Source organism: Anomaloglossus baeobatrachus, chromosome 5, assembly GCF_048569485.1.
Source record: "Anomaloglossus baeobatrachus isolate aAnoBae1 chromosome 5, aAnoBae1.hap1, whole genome shotgun sequence".
Classification (NCBI taxonomy): Eukaryota; Metazoa; Chordata; class Amphibia; order Anura; family Aromobatidae; genus Anomaloglossus; species Anomaloglossus baeobatrachus.
The window spans coordinates 563,484,558-563,509,786 of record NC_134357.1 but is presented as its reverse complement, the minus strand read 5'-3'; positions in this window follow the sequence as shown (position 1 = coordinate 563,509,786).

Here is a 25,229-nt window from a genome sequence, read left to right as displayed (position 1 = left end):
GGCTTCCGCCCTTTACACTCAACAGAAACTGCCCTTGTCAAAGTGACCAATGACCTATTGACAGCAAAACGTAACGGTGACCACTCTCTGCTTATTCTTCTTGACCTTTCTGCTGCCTTTGACACTGTTGACCACCATCTCCTTCTCTCTATGCTCCACTCTATCGGCCTAAAGGACACTGTTCTTTCCTGGTTCTCTTCCTATCTTTCTGGCCGCTCATTCAGTGTATCATTTGCTGGCTCCACATCTTCTCCTCTTCCTCTCACTGTTGGGGTCCCTCAAGGCTCAGTCCTTGGCCCTCTTCTTTTCTCCCTCTACACTGCCCCAATTGGTCAGACCATCAGCAGATTTGGCTTTCAGTACCATCTTTATGCTGATGACACACAGCTATACACCTCCTCCCCTGAGCTCACCCCCGCTGTACTACAGAACACCAGTGACTGCCTGACTGCAGTTTGCAATGTCATGTCTGCTCTCTATCTGAAACTTAACCTTTCCAAAACTGAACTTCTTCTTTTCCCTCCATCTTCCAACTTTCCTCAACCTGACATCTCCCTCTCTGTGTGTGGCACAACGATAAGTCCTAGGCCACAAGCCCGCTGCCTGGGGGTTATACTTGACACTGATCTTTCCTTCACCTCCCACATACAATCTCTTGCCCGCACCTGCCGCTTGCACCTCAAGAACATCTCTAGAATCCGCCCCTTTCTCACAATGGAAACGACAAAAACCCTCACCGTGGCCCTGATCCACTCTCGCTTGGACTACTGTAACTCTCTATTAATTGGTCTCCCCCTAACTAGACTCTCTCCTCTACAGTCAATCCTTAATGCAGCAGCCCGGGTCACCTATCTGGCTAACCGCTACTCGGATGCCTCTGCTCTGTGCCAGTCATTGCACTGGCTGCCCATATATCATAGGATCCAATTCAAACTGCTTGTTCTCACCCACAAAGCTCTCCACAGTGCAGCACCCCCCTACATCTCCACCCTCCTCTCTGTCTATCAGTCCACCCGTTCTCTACGCTCTGCAAGCGACTTTCGACTAACATCCACACTAATTCGAACCTCCCACTCCCGGATCCAAGACTTCTTCCGAGCTGCACCAACCCTCTGGAACGCTCTACCCCAAGAAGTTAGGACAAATCACAACTTACTCAGCTTCAGACGCACCCTAAAGACGCATCTTTTTAGGGCGGCCTATCACACTCCCTAATCAGATTCGATTCACATAGTCCCTCTACAACCTCTCACAACATAGCTCCACATCAAACTCCATGGCACCCAAAGGCATCTCAAGGCTCGGGCCCACTGGTCCAGGAAACCATTATCCAGCCCCATTTCCGTGAGATGGTTGGATTGTCATTGTAAATAAGCACTTGAACCTTGCCTCTCCCCCCATCTCATTGTAGATTGTAAGCTCTCACGAGCAGGGTTGTATTTTTTTTTCCCCTCTAAATATTGTATTTCTATAACTGTTACTTGTTTGTATATGATCCTCCTGAATTGTAAAGCGCTACGGAATATGTTGGCGCTATAGAAATAAAGATTATTATTATTATTATTATTAAACCTGCTAAATCTGCAGGGGGTTGAATACTACTTGTAGGCACTGTATATACTGTATATACAACAGTTCAAAAGTTTAGGGTCACTTAGATATTTCCTTATTCTTGAAAGGAAAGCACTTTTTTCAATGACGCTAACATTAAATTAAACAGAAATACACTATTCATTGTTAATGTAGTAAATGACTATTCTAGTTTCAAACGTCTGGTTTTTAATGCAATATCTACATAGGTGTATAGAGGCTTATTTCCGACAACCACCACCCAGTGTTCTAATGGTACATTGTGTTTGCTAACTGTGTTAGAAGACTAATGGATGTTTAGTAATCCCTTGAAAACCCTTGTGCAAGTATGTTAACACAGCTGAAAACTATTTTGCTAATTAGAGAAGCTATAAAACTGAATCTGGAGCATTAAGTTTGTTGGTTCCTTTAAACTCTCAAAATGGCCAGAAAAAGAGAACTTTCATGTGAAACTCGACAGTCTATTCTTGTTCTTAGAAATGAAGGATATTCCATGCGAGAAATTGCCAAGAAACTGAAGATTTCCTACAATGATGTGTACTACTCCCTTTAGAGGAGAACACAAACAGGCTCTAACCAGAGTAGAAAGAGAAGTGGGAAGTCACGCTGCACAACTGAGCAACAAAACAAGTACATTAGAGTCTCTAGTTTGAGAAGTTGATGCCTCACAGGTCCTCAACTGGCAGCTTCATTAATTAGTACTCGGAAAGCGCCAGTGTCAACATCTACAGTGAAGAGGCAACTCCGGGATGCTGGCCTTCAGGGCAGAATGGCAAAGAAAAAGCCATATCTGAGACTGGCTAATAAAAGGAAAAGATTAATATGGGCAAAAGAACACAGACATTGGACAGAGGAAAATTGGAAAAAAGTGTTATGGACAGACGAATCGAAGTTTGAGGTGTTTGGATCACACAGAAGGACATTTGTGAGACGCAAAACAACTGAAAAGATACTGGAAGAGTGCCTGACGCCATCTGTCAAGCATGGTGGAGCTAATGTGATGGTCTGGGGTTGCTTTGGTGCTGGTAAAGTGGGTGATTTGTACAAGGTAAAAGGGGTTTTGAATAAGGAAGGCTATCACTCCATTTTGCAACGCCAAGCCATACTCTGTGGACAGCGCTTGATTGGAGCCAATTCCATCCTACAACAGGACAATGACCCAAAGCACACTTCCAAATTGTGCATGAACTATTTGGGGAAGAAACAGGCAGCTGGTATTCTATCTGTAATGGAGTGGCAAGCCCAGTCACCAGATCTCAACCCTATTGAGCTGTTGTGGGAGCAGCTTGACTGTATGGTATGCAAAACGTGCCCATCAAGCCAATCCAACTTGTGGGAGGGGCTTCTGGAAACATGGGGTGAAATATCTCCAGATTACCTCATCAAATTAACAGTTAAAATGCCAAGGGTCTATAAAGCTGTAATTGCTGCAAAAGGAGCTATCTGTGACGAAAGCAAAGTTTGAAGGAGAAAATTATTATTTCAAGTAAAAATCATTATTTCTAACCTAGTCAATTTCTGGACTATATTTTCTATGCATTATGCAATTCATTTGATAAATAAAAGTATGATTTTTCATGGAATAGACAAAATTGTCTAGGTGACCCCCAAACTTTTGAACTGTAGTGTATACACACACACATTTTTCCAAGAGTGGCGGTGAGGCTGTGGAAGATTTTCGGGATAGAGGTGGAGCCTGGGCGGAGTCTCAAGTAGGCCTCAAATTTTTGCTAGAATGGGGCCATTAAATTCCTAGTGGCAGCCCTGGTCAGGGATTGTGATGGGCAGACCACTAAATAATACTGACTGACAGACTCATTTATGATTTTCCACTGAGGGTCTTACTACAAAATAATGGTGACCGACACTCTGAGACATGAACCTAGAAAGATGCTGCATTCATCACTGAATTGGGAAACTGCTAGAGCCGATCCTGGTTACTTGATATCAGTAGCTAGTGGTCCTTGCTTTGTGGTCTTCGGTTAGAATGTGAATTCTTTTGTCATCAGTACCTTAGTAAATAATACAATTTAGCAAAATTGCGATTTTAATGGATATTTGATATAATTAAAAAAAAAAAAAATCATTTCCAACGTTATATTGTTGAAAAAGTAATAAAATTGTTATTCTCAGCAGGTGACTGTATTAAGAGATCAGAGGGACTTCTTACTCCTTCAGACTTTCAATCATATGATTTTGATGTGCAACAAGACATATATGAAGAACATTGTGTTATTCCAGCTCTTTTTTCAGTGCTTCACAGCAAAGATCTATCATCTGATCTTATCAAACAGGTCCTATCGGCTGATTCATCACAGAGTATTACGGAAAATAAAAGTCACAGAAGGGATGTTAGAACTACCAAAGGAAAGAAGACATTTTCATGTTCAGAGCATGAGAAACATTTTAACTGTCAATCAAAACTTTTTGCACATAAGCGAACTCGCACAGGGGAGAAGCCATATCCATGTCCAGAATGTGAGAAATGTTTTAAAAAGAAATCAACTCTTCTTACACATCAGAGAACTCACACAGGCGAGAAGCCATTTTCATGTTCTGAATGTGGGAAATGTTTTCCAGAAAAATCAAAACTTATTAGACATCAGAGAAGTCATGCAAGAGAAAAGCAATTTCCATGTTTAGACTGTGAAAAGTGTTTTATCCAAAAAAGTGATCTTATTATACATCAGAAAAGTCACACAGATGAGAAGCCATTTTCATGTTCAGAATGTTGGAAATGTTTTACAAAGAAATCAACTCTTGTTATACATCAGAGAACTCACACAGGGGAAAAACCATTTTCATGTTCAAATTGTGGGAAATGTTTTGCAGATAAATCAGTTTTTGTTAAACATCAGAGAACTCACACAGGGGAGAAACCATATTCATGTTCAGAATGTGGGAAATGTTTTACAAATAGAACAACTCTTGTTATACACCAGAGAACTCACACAGGGGAGAAGCCATTTTCATGTTCAGAATGTGGGAAATATTTTGCAGATAAATCAACTCTTGTTAAACATCAGAGAATTCACACAGGGGAGAAGCCATTTTCATGTTCAGAATGTGGAAAATATTTTACAAATAGATCAACTCTTGTTATACACCAGAGAACTCACACAGGGGAGAAGCCATTTTCATGTTCAGAATGTGGGAAAGGTTTTAATCACAAATCAAATTTTCTTACACATCAGGGAACTCACACAGGGGAGAAGCCATTTCCTTGTCCAGAAAGTGTGAATTGTTTTACAAAGAAATGATCTCTTGTTGCAGATCAGAGAACTCTCAAACACGAGAAGCCATTTTCATATTCAGAGTTAGGGAAAGGTTTTATTATTCATATATCATTTTTTTTTACACTTCAGAGAATGGAGAAGCCATTTTCCTGCTCAGACTGTGGGAATAGTTTTGTGTGTAAATCATATTTGGTTAAACGTCAAAATAGAGTCACATAAGAAAGAAGTCATATCTATGTTGAGATTGTGGGAAATGCTTTTCTTTCAAATCAACTCATGTAAAACATTAAAGAGTTCACATAGATGAAAAGCCACTTTCATACACAGAATGTGGAAAATGTTTTTTTTTTTAAATTAAATTCTGGTAATCAGAAATTAAGAATTTTTCCACTGAAATGGTTGAATTCATAGTTATGTTCTGAATTTAAGAAATTTTTTTCTCCTCCATTAAAATTAATATAAGATCCAAACAACTTACAAAACAGCTTTTTTTTAACCTCTTTGCTCCAAATATTATTTTTACTTTCCTAACCAGGCCAAATTGTCACGCTAGTTGTGGTGGACCCACTGATCCACGGATTGTGCTTACCCTAAAAGGGCATGACAAAATGCCTCAGGTTTTCGCCACAGCCTGTGATGCTGAAGATGGACTGGGCTGCCGATAGACACCAGGTACCAATCCAAGACAGTGTCTGGCACTGCAGCAGCTGACCCAAAGTTGAGGGACCTAGGTACAGAGGGCAAGCAGGATGCAGCGGATAATGGATGCTGACAAGACGAAGTATATACAGGAGACTGGCATGTTCTGGAAATATCTGGGTACACAGAGAGGCAGAATGGGTTCAGGAACAAGGACAGACAGGTTGGGTACTAGAGACAAACTGGCAGGTCAGCTTCTAATCACAAGACGGGTTCCGGGGCACAGGACTGGTTCCGGATCATAGAACGGGTTCAGGGTCTCAAAAGTATGGGTTCAGAATCACATTGGTATGGCTTCAGGTACACAGCAGTATGGGTTTAGGTACGCAAGAGTACGGTTTTAGATACACAGAGGTCAAAACATTTCTAGCAGGCACAGAAGCTAGCTAGAAGCTAAAGATCCTTAGGTACCTCCCTACAAGAGGGGGTGTCTTAAATAACCAGTGCCTCCCAGCCATAGGCTGGGTACACTTCCAAGCCATGAATGTTGTCCTTGGGCTCCCACAATATATCTTCGGGGTGAATTATTTTCCAGTCAACCAAAAATAAAGTTTTACCCTTACACTTCTTCATTGCCAATATATTTTTAGCATCAAAGACATCTTTAGGAAAGACAGGTGCAGGTGTACAACAAAGGTCCTTAAAGAAGTGGCTCATGATGACTGGTTTGAAAACAGATACATGAAAGGATGCACTTGATGACCTTGTAGAGGCTGAAAAAGTGTAGATGCAACTTATCAGATAGAATTTTGAGTTAGATGTACCTCGAGAAGAGCCGTACTTTATCCCCAGGATGGAAATGTGGCGGATCAATGCATCTCAAGCTTATCTCTTCATCCAATCAGAAGATTTCTCTAGAGCGGTTTTGCTGTTCTCCCAGATTTTAAAGAACTCCCTAGTGTCACTGTCGGTTGCAGGACTACAGGACATGGTTGACTCTGGAAGAGAGAAGTTGGGCTGCTGACCATAGACAACAAAGAAGGGCAACTTGATGGAATCCTAGCTGACGTACTTATTGTACAAGAACTCTGCCCATAGCAATAACTTCACCCAATCGTGGTGGTGCGCATTCATGAAATGCTGAATAAAATTTGACTGTTGGACTGTGGATGGTATGCAGAAGAGAAATGCAAGGACACATTCAGAAGCTTATAATTCATATAAAATCTCATGTGGAAAGAGCAATGTCGAGTCATGACTGTTCAACAGTCTATGGACACCCAACTGAGCTCTCTGCAGCTGGCAGATCCTGCAACCATCAACGGTCATCGTTCCAGCCTCCAATAAGAGATCTCTCATCAGGAAAGTAAGCAAGGTCGGGTGTTGGAGCATCTTGCCTCCGTGGACAAACGGTTGATGTCTCTGCACAATGCTACCAGCCAAGCCTCTACTCCCCCAGTCTTGGCGCCTTTGTGTCCAACTCCTCTCCCAGCCGGCAGTCCGCCCCCTTGTCTCAGCAGACCTCCTTGGTACCGAGGAGATCCGTATCGTTTACGGGGGTTTCTCTACCAGTGTCAGCTGCATTTCCATCTCCTGCCACAGCAGTACCCCACAGATGCTGTCAAAGTGGCTTTCCTTCTGACATAGATGGCAAAGCCCTAGACTGAACCAATCCGTTTCTGGAAGAAAGAATGGACCCACTAGTCTCCAACCTGTGTCATGGTTCGCCTATTCCACATGGCTAGGGGGTGGAGCCTTCTCCCGGGCCTCACTTCCGGAGCCTGGACGCCTTAAAAGCTGACATTTCCAGTGAACCAGCGCTGGCTATAAGCTTAGCACTGCTTTGCCTAAGATTGCTGGTCCTGTGAGTGATATCCTGATCCGTCTTTCCTGTGCCCCCGTGCCCTTGTCTGTGTTTCGTTCCCTGGTCGTCCCTCCAGTCCTCTCTCCTACCTCCCCACTCGGTTGCTTCCTCTGGTACTAACCTCAGCCTGACTTTGACTCCGCTTTTGCTCGTTCCTCTGGTCCTGCTTCTGCCCGTACTGTGTTTGACCCAGTCTGCCTGACTATTCCTTGCACGCCCCGCAGCTCTGCTTCCCAGCTGTGCTGTGAGGCAATGTACGAGAACACTGTGTATTTACTTACTTGTTCTTGTTGCATTGTGTAGTGTCTTCTGCTGCAGAGCTCCGGCTCCCCCTGGTGGCAGCTTGACACCTGCTTTTCTTCCTGGAGACTTTCCAGAAGGTTTTTGATAAAGCTGGTCATATTGCATTTACTACTGAAGCGCTGTTTGACCTTCAACAAGGGGATCTCAGCGTGGGTATAGATATATTTCATGAACTCTTGAAAGACAGCGGCATGACCTGTCATGTTGAAAGCCATCTTCCACTCATATCCCTTACGAATACAAATTAATTTGTAAGCCCTTCTTATGTCAAGCTTGGTGAATATTCTGGTGCCTCTAAAACAATAAAACAATTCCGGAATTAATGGCAATGGATATTCCCACTAATATATCTTAGTAAGATATACAGTATTTGTTTTTAATCGTAATCCGCTTGAGACCCCTATGATCTATACAAGGTCAGAGAGCTCCATCTTTTTTCTTCACAAAGAAAATGCCAGCTCCTGCCGGAGAGGAAAACGTCTAGATGAATCCCCTTTCCAGATTCTCCTTGAGGGTAAATACGGCCTTGGTGAGGCGAGGATACATTAAGCAGGTCAATGGGACAAATATTCAACCTGTGTGGATGCAGCATACACATTTCCTTTTTTATCAAAGACATAAGACCCATCAGACCCAGTAAGCAGGAGACAGACCCGACAGACTATATGGTGTCACTGGCAGCCAGACTGGCTGAATATGGATGAGACACCTTTCGTGGCAAGTCTTCCCAAAGGAGCACCTCTCTAGATTTCCAATCTAAGACAGGCTCATGAGTACATTGACAAGGCAAGCACAGGATAGGTGAGTGAGACAGACTAAGAAGTACATAAAAGGGAATCTTCTCAGTATGCAGAATTCTTACTCAAAGCTCCACCTGCACAGTAAAAAAATGAACAGCTTTGGTTAGGACTCTGGAGGCTTACCGGAATCTGATACCGATCCAACATGGTTTGTTGAAAAAAAAAACGACTCAGACTACAGGTAGGCCATCTTAATGAACTGGGTAACGCCACATGACATGGATATGGACAGAGTCAGCAGAGTATAGGAATTTCTGTTGCCCAGGGCAGTCTCTCCAACAGACCTTAGGCTTTGGAGTTTCCTGACTTCTCTGGACATGAGCGGATGAGCTGTTCCAATGCTACCACAGTAGTAGCACAATCCTTTGGCACAATGGTGTTCCTGCCATTGCCCAGCCAGCTTAACTCGATCAACATTCGGGGCGGGGAAGACGCCGCCGCTGCTGCGCTCTTGTTAACGCTCTGGTCTGGCGCTGCTGCGGCTGCTGCTCGGTGGCTCGAGCGGTGGGCCGGATCCGGGGACTCGAGCGGCGCTCCTCGCCCGTGAGTGAAAAGGGTGTTTGGTTTGGGGGATTCAGTCCGTGACGCCACCCACGGGTCGTGGTGAAGATGGGCACCACCGCTGCTGGTGACGGGGATCCCAGGAGCGATGGTAGGGAGCAGCTGGGATGTTGTTTTCCCCCTCCGTGGGTAGGGGTCGGTGGTCCCGGGGCCCGATGATGTGACGGGGAGGCAGGGTTGGTGAGGTGCAGGGTTGCAGGGACAGCGCAGCGCGGTGCCAGATGGCATGGCTGTACTCACTCAGCAAGAGATGCACAAAGTCCTCGGTAAACCAAACGGCTGGATGGAAGGGTCCCGCAGCCGGCTGCAGTGTCTCTTCCCGGACAGGTGATGGTGGCTGTCTTTCCCTGCACCTTGATGTACTTTGTTGACTACTATGGATCCCCAACGGTAGTCCGGTCCCCGGTGTATGGGTACCGGAGGAGCCCGTTTGCCCGCAGGCGCTGGCCCTTGGGTCTCTAGCCTTAGGCGGTAGCTGTATACCCTCACGGTGTGGGCGGTTGCCTTCAGTCGGGTCTTTGGCTGTTGGGAAACCCCTGGGGTTCCCGTCACACTCGGATTTGACTATTGTCGGCGGCTCCAAACCTGGTTGGGGTCCGATGGCCCTCCCTGTGTGTGCTGGCTTCACTTCGCTCACCGGTCGGTACCGGCGAGCCAACGCCCGACCCCGGTCTTACGGTTCCGCGTCGATTCACCTCTCCTGCAGACGGCCACCACCGTCTGCCAACCTTGCTGTCAGTGCCTGGGCCACAAACCCAGACACCCAAGTGTTTACTCCACTCACTTAAACCTCCTAAACTGTTCTTCCACTTTTCCCGCCTCCAGGCCTGTGAACTCCTTGGTGGGTGGAGCCAAGTGCTTGGCTCCTCCCCCACCTGGTGTGGACATCAGACACTGGAGGGAGGCAACAAGGATTTTGTGTTTGGCTGGTGTCCCTGTCTAATGCTGGTGTCCCTGTGTGTTATCTGTGACGACCTGGCTAGGCCAGGGCGCCACACAACCTGCATGGGTTGAGGAGTAACGGCAGATGCAGATGGAAGGATAGAGCCAGATGCATCACTCTACTCATACGCATCACCTCTCTGGCACGTTCCTGGAACCTGAGATGGTTGGAGATAGCCAAGGAAATCAGGTCGTCTATAGTAACAGGGATGTCGCAGCCAGACTTTGTTTCAAGACCCATTGGGGCATTCCTACTGCAAGATTAAAAATTGACTAAATTAAATTAAGAATCAAGATGAGGACCTATAGGGTTAAGGTTTACTGAACTTACATTTATCTTCCAACTTTTCCCCCACCTTCCTCGCCCTCTCCCCCTTCAACCCTCCCTTCCCATCTTGTCATACTTCTTAATTGTGTGTCGCCTTTGTTATTGTTATAAGTGTTACAGTTCACTGATCATAACTTTTATATTTGTTTTGTATGCTCATTATGATTAATGTACTATTTAGATGCATTTGTAATGCGCACATGTCTGTTATTACTAAACTTTAATAAAAATTTATAGTTAAAAAAAAAAAATTAAGAATCAATATAAAATGGACTAATAGTCCCTTGGTTAATGAAATGTATAGGACAAAGACCGGATTACATAAGAACGCGCACTTGAATTAGGGAATACAAAGTATTGGCCAAGGAAGGTTCCTAGTAGGATAATGTAAACCCATTATAGAACTGGTTCATTTAGAAGGCAAATAGTTTGATCTCATGGTCATGTCCCTTGGGGGGCCATAGTGTCCAGTAAAAACACATTTGGAATCTATTCTGGACATGTGATTCAGATAGTCGCCACCTCTCCAATTTTTCTGAACAGCTTGAATTGCGAAAAATCGAGTCCCTTTACAAGATTTATTATGTAACTCCATGTAGTGGTGCAACAAAGGGTGACCCATGAAACCTTTTCGGATGTTATTAGGATGTTCCCCTATTCTAATTGAAAGGGTCCGTTTGGTCCGCCCCACATATTGTTTGTTGCAAATGCACTGTATTGTAGAGTATGTTAGAGACTGTTGAATTGTAAATGTGTTGCATTTAGCTATGTCTGTAAATTCTTGCAGTAGGAATCACTTAATGGGTCTTAAAACAAAGTGTCTGGACGTTAAAAATATTTTACTATTCCTACCACCAGATTCTTGTATACATCTTTCTGAAAATCAAATTTTTTATTACAATAGTAAACAAAATTACAGGATAAACAATATATCATCTCAGTATTTTGAGGACAGTAATTAATACAACACATTTACTCTTATGAGATGTTTTAGTAACACCAACCAAATCTATCGGCCAACACCTAGTAAATCAATTTGTTTAACATTAGTGCTTGTTGCGTGTTGGGGGAACTCAGCTGCCAACCAATATATATATATATTCTGTCGCAATTAAAGAAGCCTGATCAAACATCTCTGGACTAACAATAGAAAAGATAGAGTGTTACAGAAAGTACAGAAGAAATAAAGAAGAGAGAAGGAATAGAAATAGAAAAATAAGGAAGGACCAAATAGATGCCTCGTCTGGGTCGCACGCAGCCTCCACCATGGGTTAATGTGTGAAATGTGAACTTTATAGGATTCTCACGTCCCTAGTCTAAGGCCTGAAGCCAGGATGTCAGGTCCGGTGTCTCCCTAAACATGATCCACGGAGTCCACAGCCCAATCACCCTCTTCGTTAAGTCCGTCGCCTGACCAATCAATTCCTCCATTCGAATATCTGATAAATCTCAGCTACCATCTCCGCACGTGAGTGTACATCAGATCGCTTCCAGTACCTGGGAATTAGACTTCTTGTCCCCGTAAAAAAGTGCCTCAACAAGCCTTTTTTTTATAGCTAGCAATTGAAATATCGCTTAGAGACAGTAGGGCCAATTCTTGCATTGGCTCGAACCTGGTCGATGACACTTTATTTTGTAAAACAAACACATCTTTCCAAAAGCGTTGAAAGGGTGGACAAGACCACCATGTATGTAGGTATGAACCTAGTTCGTTTGCACTTCTCCAACAAGTATCAGGGACGGATGGGAACATGTAATGGATCCTTGATGGACAACGGTACCACCTGGAGACTATCTTGTAGCCCCTTTCCTCTGACACTACGTCCAATGACGACTTGTGGGTGAAGACTAATATTTTCGAACGTTCCTCAGGAGCTAGTATTCTCTCCAACTCCTCCCATTTTGAGAAGAAAGGGGGATCTCCCTCCAAGTCATACGATCCAATTTGGAACACCTTGTATAACAAGGAGATGGTATGCTCCGGAGGGTCCCTCCCCAGATATAGAGTTTCAAATGATGTCAAAGGCCTGTAAATGTTTGTTTGTGGAGCAAGGGAGTTGATGAAGCTTTTCAATTGCTTATAGCCGAGCCAAGCGCCTGTGGGTATAGTCCTATTTGGAAAGAGTGAAGAGGTCTCATACCTATACTGGACACATAATCTTTAATTATTGCCTCTGAGTCTCTAGTCTTGTTTAAAAATACAGTACAGACCAAACGTTTGGACACACTTTCTCATTCAAAGAGTTTTCTTTATTTTCATGACTCTGAAAATTGTAGATTTACATTGAAAGCATCAAAACTATGAATTAACACATGTGGAATGAAATACTTAACAAAAAAGTGTGAAACAACTGAAAATATGTCTTATATTCTAGGTTCTTCAAAGTAGCTACCTTTTGCTTTGATTATTGCTTTGCACACTCTTGGCATTCTCTTGATGAGCTTCAAGAGGTAGTCACCAGAAATGGTCTTCCAACAGTCTTGAAGAAGTTCTCAGAGATGCTTAGCACTTGTTGGCCCTTTTGCCTTCACTCTGCGGTCCAGCTCACCCCAAACCATCTCGATTGGGTTCAGGTCTGGTGACTGTGGAGGCCAGGTCATCTGGCGTAGCGCCCCATCACTCTCCTTCTTAGTCAAATAGCCCTTACACAGCCTGGAGGTGTGTTTGGGGTCATTGTCCTGTTGAAAAATAAATGATGGTCCAACTAAACACAAACCGGATGGAATAACATGCCGCTGCAAGATGCTGTGGTAGCCATGCTGGTTCAGTATGCCTTCAATTTTGAATAAATCCCCAACAGTGTCAGCAGCAAAGTGCCCGCACACCATCACACCTCCTCCTCCATGCTTCACGGTAGTAACCAGGCATGTAGAGTCCATCCGTTCACCTTTTCTGTGTCGCACAAAGACACGGTGGTTGGATCCAAAGATCTCAAATTTGGACTCATCAGACCAAAGCATAGATTTCCACCGGTCTAATGTCCATTCCTTGTGTTCTTTAGCCCAAGCAAGTCTCTTCTGCTTGTTGTCAGTCCTTAGCAGTGGTTTCCTAGCAGCTATTTTACCATGAAGGCTTGCTGCACAAAGTCTCCTCTTAACAGTTGTTCTAGAGATGTGTCTGCTGCTAGAACTCTGTGTGGCATTGACCTGGTCTCTAATGTGAGCTGCTGTTAACCTGCGATTTCTGAGGCTGGTGACTCGGATAAACTTATGCTCCGTAGCAGAGGTGACTCTTGGTCTTCCTTTCGTGGGGCCGTCCTCATGTGAGCTAGTTTCTTTGTAGCATTTGATGGTTTTTGACACTGCACTTGGACATTTTCAAAGTTTTCCCAATTTTTCGGACTGACTGACCTTCATTTCTTAAAGTAGTGATGGCCACTCATTTTTCTTTACTTAGAATTTGTACTATGGCAAGAAAAAGCAGCTAACAGTCTATTCAGCAGGACTATCAGCTATGTATCCACCAGACTTCTGCACAACACAACTGATGGTCCCAACCCCATTTATAAGGCAAGAAATCCCACTTATTAAACCTGACAGGGCACACCTGTGAAGTGAAAAGCATTTCCGGTGACTACCTCTTGAAGTTCATCAAGAGAGTGTGCAAAGCAGTAATCAAAGCAAAAGGTGGCTAGTTTGAAGAACCTAGAATATAAGACATATTTTCAGTTATTTCACACTTTTTTGTTAAGTATTTCATTCCACATGTGTTAATTCATAGTTTGGATGCCTTCAATGTGAATCTACAATTTTCAGAGTGATGAAAATAAAGAAAAACTCTTTGAATGAGAAGGTGTGTGCAAACTTTTGGTCTGTACTGTATGTTACCAGGGAGGCCCGTCGGGAACAGGAGGTTGTTACATATAGGTGTTAATGGGCCAGGTACAATGGAAATGTTCAGTAGTGAGTTAGTGCTCTTAAGGTATACATTGGCATGGTCAGACCAAAGGATTGTGCCTATTTGTGAGTCAATTTGAAAGTCTAAAGGCCCCGTCACACACAGAGATAAATCTTTGGCAGATCTGTGGTTGCAGTGAAATCATGGACATATTGTTCCATTTGTACACAGCCACAAACCTGGCACTGATTGTCCACAATTTCACTGAACCACAGATCTGCCGCAGATTTATCTCTGTGTGTGACAGGGCCTTAAAGGGCGCTTTACATGCAGCGACATCGCTAGCGATGTCGCTCGTGAAAGCACCCGCCCCCGTTGTTTGTGCGTCACGGGCAAATCGCTGCCCGTGGCGCACAATATCGCTAGTACCCGTCACACATACTTACCTTTTTAGCAACGTAGCTGTGGCCGGTGAACAGCCTCTTTTCTAAGGGGGCGGTTCGTGCGGCGTCACAGGGACGTGACACGGCAGGCGTCCAATAGAAGCGGAGGGGCGGAGAGCAGCCGCATGAAAGTCATGCCCACCTCGTTGCCGGAGGACGCAGGTATGGTGTTGTTTGTTGTTCCTGGGGTGTCACACGTAGCAATGTGTGCTGCTTCAGGAACGGCGAACAACCTGCGTCCAAAAGGAGCAACAATATTTTGGAAATGGACGACGTGTCAACAATCAACGATTTGGTATGTATTTTGCATCGTTAGCGGTCACTCGTATGTGTCACACGCAACGACAGCGCTAACGACGCCGGATGTGCGTCATGAATTCCGTGACCCCAACGACATATCGTTAGCTATGTTGTTGCTTGTAATGGGGCCTTTGGAGTGCTTGGGATATGAAAAGATAGTCAATCCTACTATAAAGTCGATGGTCCAGAGAATAGTATGTGTAATCTCCTGTGCCTGGGTGAAGAACCCTTCAAGCATCCAGTATCCTTAGGCCCTGTAACTGTCTTTTGACTTTGTGTATACAGGAGATTGGATAAGAGGACCTACTCGAGGATACATCCATGGAATTGGTTCATTTGCAAATTAAAGTCGCCACCGAGTATCACAGGAATGGGGCCTGTGAAGTCCTCCAGGAGCGTCCGACAACCAGCCCCCAATCTCTGCTGATCCTTGTTGGGAAAATATACGTTAGCTATTACAAAACTCTTAAGAGGCCCAAGAGACCCTCAAAAAGACGTATCTGCCCATTAGGTCAATAAGCGAGCCCAAAACCACAGGTACGAAGAATTTGTGGAAGGCTATGGACACCCCTCTGGATTTGGAATCCGGGCAAGTATTGTGGAACCATGTCAGGTAAAATTTGGATGAACACCGGGGTACTGAATCCTGTCTAAATTGCATCTCCTGGAGTAGTAAAACCGAAACACGCTTTTTATGATTATTATAGCTTATTTGACTTGACTTCTTATATGGGGATTGTTGAACCTCTTTATGTTCAAGCAACAAAACTTAAGGTTACTCATTGTGGAAAAAAGGGGAGTGTGTCGCGTTTTGTGACTACTTTGGCCACTCAGACAAGTAAGAAGAGGGAAAGACAAAAGAAACAGAGACAAAGATGAAAGACATAGTAAGGCTAGGTTCGCACACTGCGTCTTTTTGACGCTGCGTTTTTGTGCGTTTTTGGCCGCTAAAAACGCACAAAAACGCACCTGCGTCGAAAAAACGCGGCAAAAAACGCACGTGTTTTGCCGCGATTTTGTGCGTTTTTTTTGCTGCGTTTTGCTGCTTTTTTGCTCACTGCGTCCTTATGCGTTTTTTATCAGTGAACAAAAAAAAAAAAGGTCTGATGTCATTTCCTTCTTCAATGTGTTCTTCATTCTCCACTAGTGTATGCAGAAGAGCAGACAGCTGCAGAACTACAAGGCTCAGCATACTCCATCCAATAGTGTATGCAGGAGAGCAGACAGCAGCTGCAGAACTACAAGGCTCAGCATGCTCCATCCAGGACTGTATGCTTGAGGGAGAGGCAGGGGGAGCAGACCTACAAGGCTCAGCATCCTCCATCCAATAGTGTATGCAGGAGAGCAGACAGAAGCTGTCGAACTACAAGGCTCAGCATCCTCCTTCCAGGACTGTATGCAGGATTTCTTTGCCCCCCCAAACAAAAAAAATGACGTGGGCTTCGCCATATTTTTGTATGCTAGCCGGGTACAGCAGGCAGGTACGGGCTGCCCCCAACCCCCAGCTGCCTATTTGTACCCGGCTGGGAACCAAAAATATAGGGAAGCCCTTTTTTTTTTGAAATTATTTCATGAATTTCATGAAATAATTTTAAAAAAAAAATGACGTGAGCTTCGCCCAATTTTTGAGTCCAGCCGGGTACAACTAGGCAGCTGGGGATTGGAATCCACAGTGCAGGGTGCCCATGCTTTCTGGGCACCCCCGCTGTGAATTGCAGTCCCGCAGCCACCCCAGAAAATGGCGCTTTCATAGAAGCGCCATCTTCTGGCGCTGTATCCAACTCTTCCAGCTGCCCTGATGCCGGGTGGCTTGCTGGGTAATAATGGGGTTAGGGCTAGCTGTATAGCTGGCCCTAAGCCCGAAATTCATGGTGTCACGCCAATATTAGACATGGCCACCATGAATTTCTAGTAAAGATAAAAAAAACACAACACACAGAAAAATATTTTTTATTAGAAATAAAACACAACACAATTAGTGACTCCATCTTTATTGAAATAAAGAACCCCCCCTCCGCAGTAATCCTGGGTCAGGGTCCCGCGCCGTCCAATCCGGATCCAATATCATCTGATCGGTTTGCTGGAAGGCAAAGCGATCAGATGATGTGTCAGGTTCTAGGGGCTGGAGCACATCACACATCAGCTGATTGTATAAAAGCAGATTATACAATCAGCTGATGCATCGGTGCAAAAAAAAAAAAAAATAATAATACTCACTTATGTGCTGATTACCGGCAGCTCCTGCAGCAATGGGGCGGGAGTCTGATCCCGTCTGATCGCTGCAGCAGCTGCCAGTAATCAGGGATGAAGTCTCCTGACGCATCCGCTGATACCGGCCGGGCGCCCGCGTCACCGCGATACTTACGATCAGCTGATGCGTCAGGTGACTGCATCAGGTGATCCATCGCCAGGTCCTGCATCCATCGGAGGTTTCCCGGCCGTCTGCACACAGCCGGAGCGGGGGTGGCGATACCGTGAGAGGAGATGGGAGCGGGCATGGCACCGGGAGTCTGCAGACAGGTGAGTATAACTTTTTTTTTTCTACTGTTAACTTTTGTTTTCGCAGCCGCTTCCACCTCCTGCCTGTACATGGCGCCGCACGGAGCTGACATGCACAGGACGGGAGGTGGAAGCGGTGGTGACGGTACCGGGAGGATTCACGCTTCTGTGTTTACTGACAGAAGGAATCCTCTTCCTGTACACATCACTTTACTACCCACCTCCTGCGTTTATAGCTGCGTTTTTGGTCTTAGAAACGCACCAAAATGCACCAAAACGCAGATATTTGCGTTTCTCATTGCGTCTTTCAACATCCCATTGAACTCAATGGATGAAAAGCGCAGTGAAAAACGCGGGAATAATTGACATGCTGCGTTTTTGTGGCACCACAAAAACGCTGCTGAAAAAAAACAGATGTGTGCGGACAGCAAAAATGAAAACTCAGACTTTGCTGGGGAAGCAAAGTCATGCAGTTCTCTGAGCAAAAAGGCACCCGAAAAACGCGCAAAAACGCCGCGAAAAACGCACTGTGCGCACATAGCCTAAGTTAACTACATGCAAGGGAAACTGCCTCACCCTAAATGTGCCTATTTAGAACAGTATCTTCTGTTCTGCGCACTGGGGGGGGGGAAAGAAGCCAAAAACAGAGCTTGCTCCTTTCCCGAGCCCTCTCAGACATTTATGCATAATAATATAACAGTTGGATAGTGCAACCTAAACCATTACAGTAGTAAAACCAGTAACTTATTCCTGAACATGAACACAGCCATTAACGTATATCATGTGGTGAGCTGGGGAGGGGGAGGTATGGGGGGGGAGAGGAGGGAAGAAGGCAAAGGACTGAGGAAAAGGGGTTAGGAAGGAAGGGGCTATAGGGAAGGGAATAATGAATTGGGGAAAGGAGGTGATGAGTTGGGAGTAAGGGAAAAAAAGGGGTGGGGGAAAAGGAGGCAGAAACATGTGCCATCCACTGTATCTTCTTCCCAGGATAACACTGGCAGCACTCGGACATAATGTCACAATATGAGTGAATAGAATGAAACGCAGCTGTAGCGATACTGCTTCAGGGCCATCAAAGGAGTTGAACCAAGTCCAGCTGGGTCCAACTTCCAACGCCGTATAAGTGGTGTTATAGGATCCACAAGGGCAGGAGAGAAGGGCAATTCACAGCCTGAAGAAAAACAAGGAGATCACTATTAAGCCAGCAGATAAAGGGGGCGCCATAGTTCTCCTGAATACAATGGGCTACATTAAAGAAGCAAACAGACAATTGATGGATATACAGTACTACACCAGACTGGATGATGACCCAACCCCAAAATATATGAGGGAGTTGAAAAAAGTCATCAGATGTCTGGGTACAGACTTCACAAACCTTCTGGACCTAATACCTGAGAATCCAAGGATGGGAGTTTTCTATATGCTACCCAAGATTCATAAACCAGGTAACCCAGGGGTGGGAACGCTCTCTGAAAAACTCTCTGGGTGTGTAGAAAATGTCCTTAAGCCACTGGTGAGAAACACAGCCAGCTATATACAGGACACCACTGACCTTTTGAAAAAGCTATCTACAATAGGTCCCCTACCCGAAAGCACCATCTTAGCTACCATGGATGTGGAATCCTTATACTCTAACATCCCACATGAAGATGGACTAACCGCCTGCCAAATGTTTCTTGTAGCTAATGGGATCCCTCCTGAGTCTGTATTAAGACTCACCAAATTCATCCTCACATACAACTTTTTCTCTTTTGGCGAGGAGCTATACTTACAACGCACAGGAACTGCTATGGGAAGCAAAATGGTACCACAGTATGCCAACCTTTTCATGGCTAAACTGGAAAATGACTTTTTAGCATCCTGCAACCTTAAACCATTGGCTTATTTCAGTTTCATCGATGACATTTTAATAACCTGGACCGAATCTGAACAAGAGCTTCTAAAATTTCATGAAAAATTCAATGCATTTCATCCTACCATAAACTTGACATTGGAACACTCAAAAACAGAAATCAACTTCCTGGATACAACCATAAAAATTCAAAATGGTTCAATCCAGACATCGGTATATCGGGAACCTATTGACCGTCCCACATTCCTCAGATGGGAAAGCTTTCACCCCAAACACATTAAAAAGTCCATTGTCTACAGCTATAATCAGATATAATCGTATCTGTTCCAGCCCTGCAGACAGGGATGAACACTTAACCCATCTTAAAAAGACATTTCTAAACCAAGGCTACCACCCCACCTCCATAGATGACCAGATCATTAGAGCAACAAGGAGCCCTAGAAGTGAACTGCTTCAATACAAACAAAAAGAGTAAAATAGTCGAGTACCTCTGGTGGTGACCTACAACCCAAAGCTCGAGGTACTGAGAAGAACAGCCAAGAAACTTCACCACATTCTACACAAGGATGACCTGTTAAAAACAATATTCAAAGATCCTCCATTGCTGTGCTACAGGCAACCTCCTAATTTAAGGAGCATCATGATCCAAAGTTCTATGCTTTCAGACACACCAAGAGGAACTTATCCTTGCAATGTAAAGAGCTGTGAAACCTGCACTCATGTAGAGACCAAAGACCGTATACAGATCCCTAACACACAGAAGGACTATAAAATTCTTGGGACATTCACATGTTCCTCTTCCAACGTGGTGTACTTAATCCTGTGCACTAAATGTCCTACTGGGGGCCTCTATGTTGGAGAAACAGGACAGAGACTGAGAGCAAGGATGAGATCTCACCGCCACACAATTACAGACAAAAAAATCCATTTAACTGTGGCCAAACATTTCTGCGCTTCAGGACACAACATAAACCATATGAAAGTTGTCATATTAAAAAGCAACTTCAGATCACAGAGCCATCGCAGGGTCTGGGAATACAAATTCATCACAATGTTTAACTCTGTGGACAAAGGACTCAATCTGTCAGGAGGATTCATGGCCCATTACAAAATCTGAGGAGTCATTCCAGAGACTCACCAGACCTCTGATCCTACATGGATATTGGGACAATAAATCTCTCACACTACTAATCAAAGCTAATTAAGGATTCACTTTCTAAGCTCAGTGCTTGTTTATTTAAATGTTTTTTATTATGCCATCCCTCTGCTCTGTTTGTGCATATATTTGTGTTTCTTCAGATATTTTGTCATACCATGCCTGAAGGGACCTGAGATGTCTCGAACGTTTGCCTTGTAACATCACTTTATTTTATTTTAGTTAGCCATTAAAAGGTATCACAAGATTATAATGTTGTTCCTCTCACTGAGAACATTCAATAAAGGATCCACAAAGTGACCGAAAAGACCTCAGGTAGGGGTTTTCTGCGACTCAGAAGATTTCTGCTTGGGTTTTTTCTGCTTGCTTTTTGTTTTTGAGGCCTCTTGCCATCCAGGTGGAACTACAGGTAGGTGCAGGCCTGCCTGCCATTCAGGGAGGTCTGTCATTGGTAGTTCAAAAGTTCCAAGGAACTTAGGGAGGTTTCCAAGGGACCGAAACACTGCCGACTTGCCTTCCTTTGTGGCCACCAATTGGAAGGGGAAACCCCATCTGTATAATATGTTTTTGTCCCAGAGCTGGGCCAGCAGGGGGCGCAGAGCTCTTCTCAGTATGAGGGTGTGTCTGGCGAGGTCAGGAAGAAGCGTCACTTGAGAGTCTTGAAAGACAATAGTTCCTTTTAATCTGACTGCTGCCAGGATGCCTTCCTTGGTTTTATACAGGTGCACCCAGCAAATCAAATCTCTGGGTCATGTATTGCCAGGTGGTTTTGGACCTAGGGCTCTGTGGATAGGGTTTAGCTCCACCGTAGATGCGTATTCCTCCCCCAGGATCTGAGCGAATATCTGCTGGGCCACTGCTTCTAGATTAGATTTGTGCACCGATTCAGGGAGACCATGTATGCGGATATTGTTCCGCCTGTTGCAGTTCTCCTGGTCTTCCAGGCCCACTTCTAGCTCCTCCAGCTTAGCTGAATGACGGTTAAGTGTGTCTCGATGTAGCCGGAGCTCTGACATTGCTGCATCCTGTGCCTTCTCCACCTCCTCCATTCTCTCTGTGAACTCCCTCTGCAAAATATGCAGCTCCTTCCTATATGTGTTCTCCAGCCTTGTATATATCTTTTAAGCTTTTACAATATTTTCTAAAAAGATTCCATAAAAAAATCTTATACAAAGTTTTTTTTCTCCTTCAAAAACATTTTATTGAAGTTCTAAAAAAAAATAAATCTATATTTATGACCCTGTTAACCATTTCCAACAAATTTTCAGGGTTCTCGTCTCAATATCATTGCAACTTCAAGACTGTCGCATCCCTCTGTAAGACTTTTTACAATTTTTGATAATTTAACTTAATTAAATCTGTTTTTTTGGCCCATTTTGCAGTGGAAAACAAGATGCCTGATATTTGTGCAGACCTTCATAACGGTTATTGATATTGTTAGGACAGACCCCCTTATTACACAAAAACACATCATCTAATACACTTCAAGCCAATAAGTGTTCAGGTTTATACAGGTTTGAGCTATAAAATATTTTGAAAAATGATGAGATGGTGAAAATACTGACTTGCCTAATATTTGTGCACAGTGTATAAAGTTTAGATTTTCTAGGACTCAGAGTGTGTAGGACGTGTACAGAGCAACATCTTACAGTGAAGGAAATAGTTATTTGACCCCTTGCTGATTTTGTAAGTCTATAATTTTAAGGGTAGGTTAATTTTAAGAGTGTAAGATAGAATATCCTAAATAGAATCCAGAAAATCACATTGTATAGATTATGCAAATATATTTGCAGTTTGCAGAGAGAAATAAGTATTCGATCCCTCTGGCAAACAAGAGTTAATACTTTGTGGCAAAACCCTTTTTGGCAAGCACAGCAGTTAAGACGTTTGTAGTTGATGATGAGGTTTGCGCACATGTACACTTAGCAGAGAAACACTCCCAAAACATGTTTCCACCTCCACGCCTGACAGTGGAGACGGTGTTCTTTGTGTCATGGGCAGCATTTCTCTTCCTCCAAACACGGCGAGTTGAGTTAAGGCCAAAGAGCTCATTTTTTGTCTCATCTGACCACAGCACCTTCTCCAATCACTCTCAGAATCATCCAGGTGTTCATTGGGAAGCTTCAAATGGGCAGGCTGCGCATGGGCCTTCTTGAGCAGTGGGATTTTGTTGGCACTGCAGAATTTTAAGTCATTATGGCGTAATGTATTACCAATCATTTTCTTGGTGACAGTGGTCCCTGTTTTGATCTGGTCACCATGGATGATCACAAAAATCCCATCAGCAGAAAAAACACGAGTTGTTTGAACCTGAGCTGACCGCAATCCCCTATCTGTCAGACCACACTAGAAGTAGTCGTGGAGCGTTCCTAAATACACCTAGATGCCACGTCACAGCCGTAGAAACTTACTACACCTCACAGATAGAAATGAGGAAACCTATCTTGCCTCAGAGTAGTCCCTAAAGGAATAGCAAGCCCCCAACATATAAAGCCAATGGTGATGTAAGAAAACATAATACACAGATAAGAAATATAGATTAACAAAGGCGAGGCCTGACTTCCTAGGTAGAACAGGACAGGACAGATAACTGATTGCGGTCAGTGCAAAACCCTGCAGAAAAATACCAATCTTCTGATAAGAAAAATACTGAGACCACACAGACTTTTCCCTACTATATCAGGTATTCTTGTAAATAATGGGAGGAATAAAATACCAAAAAAGCACAAGAAATACAAAAGTCCAAATAATCAAATAGAACAGGGAGAATCTCCCTTTTCTTGCAGTGGGACCTGCAGAGGGGGAACCTCCATGCTCATCAAAACAGAAAGACAATTCCTCTCCTGCAAGAAAACAGACTTTAAGCAAAACAAAAAGAAAAACAAACACCCTTAGGTATGAATCAGGCAATAAAGTAAATAACTTGCAACGTATCTGGAATGGGACAGGCACAGGATAAATGGAAGGACAACTCCAAGCCAATTCAGAGACTGAGGAACAACATCTATAACCGGCCCCAGCCAGCAGACACTTCTCTTCTATATAGGTAAGGATGGTTGACCTTAGGGAGGTCAACATCCAGCACCGCGGAGCACCATCACGTGTTTTCTCAACGCAGTGATTCTAGAGCAATGCCCCCTGGGAAATATGCAAAACAAGGAAGCCTCGGAGACACCATCACATGTTTCTCAACGCTGGCAGGTAACTAGCCAGGTCTTTCACCGGGAAGGAAAAACCACGGGAAGGGCAGTCTCTAGTCAAGGAAACCACCTAAACATGGTATCCATCCACAGACAGCTGTTTCGGGGTATTTGCCCCTCATCAGTGTGGAGTAGGAAACTGGCTAGTGGGAGCAATGCCTAGTAGAAGACTATATAGGTAAGGATGGTTGACCTTAGGGAGATCAACATCCAGCACCACGGAGCACTAGCACGTGTTTTCTCAACGCAGTGATTCTAGAGCAATGCCCCCTGGGAAATATGCAAAACAAGGAAGCCGCAGAGACACCATCACATGTTTCTCAACGCTGGCAGGTAACTAGCCAGGTCTTTCACCGGGAAGGAAAAACCATGGGAAGGGCAGTCTCCAGTCAAGGAAACCACCTATGCCAAAACATGGTATCCATCCACAGACAATTGTTTCGGGGTATTTGCCCCTCATCAGTGTGCCCTGAAACAGCTGTCTGTGGATGGATACCATGTTTGGTATAGGCGTTTTCCTTGACTGGAGACAGCCCTTCCCGTGGTTGTTTCTTCCTGGTGAAAGACCTGGCTAGTTTCCTGCCAGCGTTGAGAAACATGTGATGGTGTCTCTGCCGCATTCTTGTTTTGCATATTTTCCCAGGGGGCCTTGTTCTAGTGTCACTGCGTTGAGAAACATGTGATGGTGTCTCCGTGGTGTTGGATGTTGATCTCCCCAAGGTCAACCATCTTTACCTATGTAGTCTTCTACTAGGCATTGCTCCCACTAGCCAGTTTCCTACTCCACACTGAAGAATGAGAACATGGGGAGGGGAAGGGGGAAGAATGAGAACATGGGGAAGGGGAGGGTGTGAAGAATGAGAACATGGGGGGGGGAAGGGGGAAGAATGAGAACATGGGGGAGGGGGATGATGTCTCTGAAGGAGTCCTCAGGCCTTAGGCCGGCTTTGCACACTATGACATCGCAGGTGCGATGTCGGTGGGGTAAAATCAAAAGTAACGCACATCCGGCGTCACTTGCGATGTCGTAGTGTGTAAAACCTTTTTGATACGATGAACGAGCGCAAAAGCGTCGTTATCGTATCATCGGTGTAGTCTCCGACATTTCCATAATGCCGGTGCAGCGACAGGTACGATGTTGTCCCTCGTTCCTGCGGCAGCACACATCGCTGTGTGTAAAGCCGCAGGAGCGAGGAACATCACCTTACCTGCGTCCCGGCTGCTATGAGAAGGAAGGAGGTGGGCGGGATGTTTACATCCTGCTCATCTCCGCACCTCCGTTGCTATTGGCCGCCTGCCGTGTGACGTCGCTGTGACGCCGCACGGCCCGCCCCTTTAGGAAGGAGGCGGTTCGCCGGCCAGAGCTACGTCGCAGGACAGGTGAGTGCATGTGAAGCTGCCGTAGCGATAATGTTCGCTACGCCAGCTATCACAAGATATCGCAGCTGCGACGGGGGTGGGGACTATCTCACTCGACATCGCAGCATCGGCATGCGATGTCGTAATGTGCAAAGCCGGCCTTACAGTGCAGAAAACACCAGAGAGGAACAATAAGCTGTGAGTGCAGAAGGTCCAGATGGCTCCGTATAACATCACTGTGTGCAGGACAGAGCGGAGCATTCCTTCAGTTTCAGGACGTCAATGCCCTAACACATCGTACAGACGGCTCCGCTCTGTA